Genomic DNA, 5,792 nt, shown 5'->3' with positions numbered 1-5,792 from the left:
TATGGTTGTGGATCATGGTCACTGTACACCACCCTCACATCTGTTAGGATGAAAGATGAGTTTTATTTTATTTATTTTTTTTAAAAAATGTAGAATCTCCAGTTATTCAGAACTTCATGAAAAATGGCTTTTTGTCATGATGGCTGTATGGAAACTTTTAGAGTCAAAGGGACTTAGAGTCTGGGTTGCAGTAGTAGGACACTTTTGTGTTCAGGGTTTTCCCGTGCACTTCCTAGAGCAGGATTGCAGGTGAGTGATAGAGCATCTATTTTGTATGCAGAGGATTCTAGAGTCAGTCCCAGATCCTGAGTACAGTGACTTTTTCTGTTTAAGGTTAAAAATATGAGGGTTGGGGTATGAATGTGGAAAAACAACCTGACAACATCAAGAGGCAATAAGAACCTCTTCCCCAAATCCTGGACTTTCCCACATACACCTAAACATTTGCCCTCCCAATGACCCAGAGAATTCAAAGAATTATGCTGGATTTGATGTTTAGATCAGCCCCAGTTCCTTTTTTAATCTGTTCAAAATCATATTGCTTAGTCGTATTCCCCCTCCTCATGCCCTGAGACACTAATATTTTCTTCATTCATTTATTTCTTTTTCTAGCAGTGCAAATGACAATAACGTTATTTCCCATTTGCCCTATCCAGAGGGTAAGATATTGGTGATGACTGGCCAACTCACAGGTCAATCTGTCATATTTTCTCCTCTCAGTATGTGAGCAGTGGCAGATTCCTTCCTTTCATTAGTTGTGCAGAGGCACTGTGCATGGAACTGCTTTACTGAATGTTCACTTTGAGTGTAACACCGGGAAACAAAGGAGTAGCATAATGTGGTAATGCAACCAGATCACTACGGTGGAAAGGGTTGAGATTTCAGTGGATTTCGCAAGGCACATTATCCTTCCTCTGCGAGGGAGCCTTCCCAGACCTGCTGGGAAGAGGCAGTCATTAAACCACTTCTTAAAAATAAATCTTTAGACCCAGCCAATATGGCCAACTATCGCCCAGTCTCAAGTCTACCATTCTTGGGCAAGGTGATTGAGCAGGTGGTTGCTGAACAACTCCAAGCACGCCTGATGCAGATGCGGACCATTTGGATCCCTTCCAATTCGGATTCAGGCCTCACCATGGGACTGAAACTGCCTTGGTCGCGCTGGTCGATGATCTCCAGCGGGCTAGAGGCAAAGGTGAGAGCTGTTTCCTAGTTCTGCTGGATCTCTCAGTGGCCTTTGACACCACTGACCATAACATCATTCTGAATGTTATTATTCCTCTGTGATATTTTACCTTACTAAATCAGGTTGTGTGAGAGGGATCTGTCATAGCCTCCTCTCTCAGACAGTGTCTAATACAGCTGCCTTCTTCATTTAGGTGGAACAAGTCCACCCCAACTGAATGTTGGCGACAATACATTCAGTTGTATAGTATAATCTCATTGACATTGTTTGTCTCCATATTAATAACACTTTATGAATGACTTTTCCTTAAGCACACACGGGTTAGATAGGAAATACCTTATTAGATAGGAAATAGCTTATTTCCCCACTTCCTCCTTTTCTTTCTTTGGTCATCACTCACAGCCGAGTAAGATTGTCTTCCATGAACACGGTTTTAACAGTGAGTCCATAGGTGACTATGAAGACCAATTCTGGATCCACAAGTCCTCCCACAGTGGAGACATAGGTTTCCAGGCAGGACTTGATCATGGTGAGGGTTTGCCAAGTGTCCCTTCCTCTTAGCACACTTCTCCCTTTTGTCCTGAGTTTGAGCATCTTCAAAGCCCATGACACCTTTGGTAAAGGCTGTTCTCCAACTGAAGTGCTCGCACGAAAGAAAGGCCATCCCTGTCACCTCACAAGGTATTGAAATGCAAACAAATAGATGAAGGAAAATAACAATGTAGGATGAGTCTTGCTGGATGAGACAGAAGATCCATGCACAGCCTGAATAAAAGCATCTCAGAGATCACCTACCCAACATTTATCCATGTCAGAGAAGAAAACCCATTATAATTCTGTGAAGACAGAAGTGTAGGAAATGACACCATTTAAAATTGCTGTGTTTAAATTCTATGCTATAAAAAATTATTTCTCAGTTGGCTCTATCACATGTATGCAACTAGTCATTCATTTTTGTTACAGTCTGGTGGAAGAACTAGTCCTTTGAGAAGAAACTTTCAGAATAAAATAAATAACTTCTTAAAAGTCAGTTTCTGTCTTAAGAAGCTCAGGTCATTCTGGGGGCATCAAAGGAAAGGGAAGCATAGACCTTCCCAGAACAATGACTCCCAAAAAATTCAATAAATGAAGAAAAGATCATAAGACCAGCAAAATAACATGTCAATTACTTGAAAGGAACTCTAATCAAAGAGATTTAGTACAATCTCCCAAACAAAGGAAATTCTTGAATCAAGGTAACAAAAGGAGGGGGGAAAGTTCAAGGATGAAAAGATACTGGAGAAGGGTTTCCTTACCCTTCTTGATGTGAACCTCTTGATGAGAATTAAATTGGAAAGTAAGGATGAAAAATAATCCACAAAGAATAACTAAGGTGGGACTTGCTACATGCAGGGGAGTTTGCTCTCAGAGGCTAGTTTATGGGACCCTGAAATATTGTCAGTGTACCTTAAAGTTATCGTAAGGACATACAAAGAACTCATTTGGGCCAAACCAAAGTCCATCTAGTTCAGCACTCGCTTTCACAAATTGGTCACCAAGATACCTTCAAAAGGCCAAAACTCATGAAGGCAGCAGCCATCCCCTTTGGCTTATGCCCAGTACCTTGAATCCAGAGGGATCTTGCCCTTAACAAGTTCTCCATAAATAATAACTCTGTCTCCATGATGTTGTCTAATCACTTCATTCATTTCATTCATTCCACTTAAAAAGCCATATCAGCTAGAGACCATCACCATATTGTGTGATAGTAGTTTTTTGAAGCTAATTACGCACTCAGTAAAGAAACATACAATTTCTTCTGATGGCAGAAATGATGGCAGAAATGGAAAATCAGTGGCCCTTAGGAACCCACAAAGCAGATCTTGACTATGCACCCTTATCAACTGGCCCACCAGCATCTATACACTCTTCTTGGCCCCATTCCTTCCTTCTAAGTGATCTACCCATGGAAGAAGAAAGATCATAGCAATGAAAAAGTGACCTCCTTTCTTATAGGAACATGGAAATCTGCCTTTACTGAATCAGACCACTGGGCTATTCAGATCAGTATTGTCGGCACTGCCTTTCCAGCATTGCAAGCAGGGAATCTTTCCCAGTCCTACCTGGATATGCCATGAATTGAACCTGGGAGCTTCTGCATGCAACACAGATGTTCTACCATGGGGCTATGCCCTTTCTCTGCACAGCACAGAAATGCCATCTCCAGAATTATTACTAGTATAGAGTGACCAAACATTCTATCAAGGAATGACATCTATTTCTTGGGAGGATTAGATGCAGACAACATGCAAATATATAACCTCTTCATTCAGGAAAAATTGGGATTCCCCCTGCCAAAGCTAGTGCAAATGGCTGAAATGCCTGTAAAAGCCCCATCTCTCTTTAGTGAAGAAATCTTTTGGCATGGAGAATGGCACCGCAGTATATCAGAAACAGGACCTGTGTGAAGGTTTTCTTGCTCTTACCTGTAACTTTTTAGCTATTAGACTCTCTGCTATGAAGCTACTTCTAAATGCTGAGCTCCAAGGTTAGCTATGGGACCTTGCCTCAGCCAACAGTGACAGGAAGATGTTTCGTCAGTAGTGACTTGTGAAGGGAGTATAGAGGGATCGACATCCTCCAAGATACAGTGTTGTTACATGTGTTGCATTGGAGATGGAGGAGGGTGAGGGGCTGGTGAGCTCTGAGGTATCAATTACCTCTGCTGCACTGGTACTCTCCCAGTTTTTCTACCATCTCACCCTGCCTATTACCATCCCAACAAGTGGAGTGCCATCATGAGTACCTTCACCCTTCCAAGCCTTCGCTACTTCTCATATGTAAAAGTCTTACTGCCATTCCTAATGATGTGGTCAGATAACAGGAAACCAAAGCTTCTGGAAAAAGTATTGAGATCCCATCCTGCGACTTAGTGCTGCAACTCAAACTCTTATTTGCTGGTACAGTGGCTCATATGATTGCACCATTCATTCTCAAATTATCCCACATCCAGACCTCTGGCTTGTATCACAACACGGTGCAACTTTAACAGAATGCGAGGTTAAAATAAATGATGTGGGAAAGGCTTTGAAACAAGAAAAATCCTTCACTGACAGCATATATGGAGCAACGTCAAAGGAACTGCTCGTTTTTTGCTGCAGCAGAGTAAACTCGGATTATTGACTTCATATATCTTAGCTCTTCTTTCACCTGTCAGCATGGAATAAGAACAATCTGAGTTATATATTACTGCGATATAAAACAAATCAGTTCCATTTTTGAATGCGTTGGAAATAATTGCTCCCTAACACAACATTTAAATAAAATGAACACATGGCAGTATTTGCCTTTTTTGAAATTTCTACTTTTAGATACTTAAAAAAGACAACATAAACCAGAGTATATATCATATTTATCATAAACCAGAGTGATCAGTTATACTATGCAATCATTTGGATTTAAGCATGTCATTGGCAGTAGGTTCAGGCTGAAAACTGTAACTCATAAAGGACCTACCAAATCCATTGCACAATGTACGTACTTACAGGTATCATTGAATAGACAAAATCCACGCTAAACACACAATGTCTATGAAACTGAATTATGAGGAACCTTAGGGCAAGGCATGCAAGATTCCCTGAAAGGACTGTATAGCCCCTCTCTTGTTGGTTTCCTCTTGAAATGCGCAAGAGGCACTGGCTATATTGGAAGTTACACTCTCTGTATAAAAGATGTTGAGACCCAACTGAACTACGCAGTGACCAATTACAAACTGCACAGATTTTTCTGAACACAGGTGCTGTGGTTCTCTAACAACTAGAAAACCTCTTATCTGCCTGATAAATCTATGAATATTATTCTTAAATAGTCATTATTCATTATGTAGCTAAAACTAGAACTTTCACCTTCTGATACAATTTCTTGGCTGAGAACCAGATGCTGAGAACAAACTGTCCCACCTGTAATTTGCCTCATTTTTTTTCTTCCTGGGCCTTCCCTGGACCATTGCTGGACCATCAAAAAAAATCCACAGGAGGAAGAATTCTGTGAAACCATTGAATGCTAGTCATATTGAAAGCAAGGCAGATGGAACTCATATCTTCATATCAAAGGTATTAAGCTCAGTTGAGAGAATACAATGATGAAGCTAAAGTAGGGAAATCTGTGACACTCCAGATGTCGTTGCTGGACTCCAATTCCCTTCAGCCCTAGCTGGCATAACCAATGGTCAAGGATAAAGGGAGGTGTAGTCCAACACTGTCTGGAGAGGCAATGGTTTCTGATCCCTGAAAAAGTGAGCCAAGAACATTGTCATACTCAAAAGTCTCTGAAAGCATAACACTGGCTAGACTGGGGCCGGGAACAGATATAAAATGTTAATAAAAGTAGGGGCTTGTCCACACTTCCCCTTTTGCCATGCCTAGAAACCATGGGTCTGGAGGCTTTCCGTTTGACCCACACCTTCTAGGCACAGGTCTGAGCAGTTTCTCTCTTGTCTCACTCCTTTCCAAGGTAAAACCTGCTCTGTAGTGATAGAAACTCTAAGGCCGTATGCAACAAAATTCTACTCAGAGTAGACTCAATGAAATTAGTGAACCTAAAATAGTCTTGCCCATTAACTTCAATG

The 5,792-nt window shown here is 41.2% G+C and overlaps 1 long non-coding RNA gene across 1 annotated transcript in view; it reads left to right on the top strand.

Moving 5' to 3' along the window:
* The window catches only part of LOC309362166, a 390,859-nt gene that overhangs the window by 348,366 nt on the left and 36,701 nt on the right, over window positions 1–5,792 (top strand). The window lies entirely within an intron of this gene.

The sequence above is a fragment of the Podarcis melisellensis genome (genome assembly GCF_964234715.1).
Source record: "Podarcis melisellensis genome assembly, chromosome: Z".
NCBI classification, from domain to species: Eukaryota; Metazoa; Chordata; class Lepidosauria; order Squamata; family Lacertidae; genus Podarcis; species Podarcis melisellensis.
Note: the sequence above shows the minus strand (reverse complement) of the source record. Positions and strands in the feature narration are given on the sequence as shown.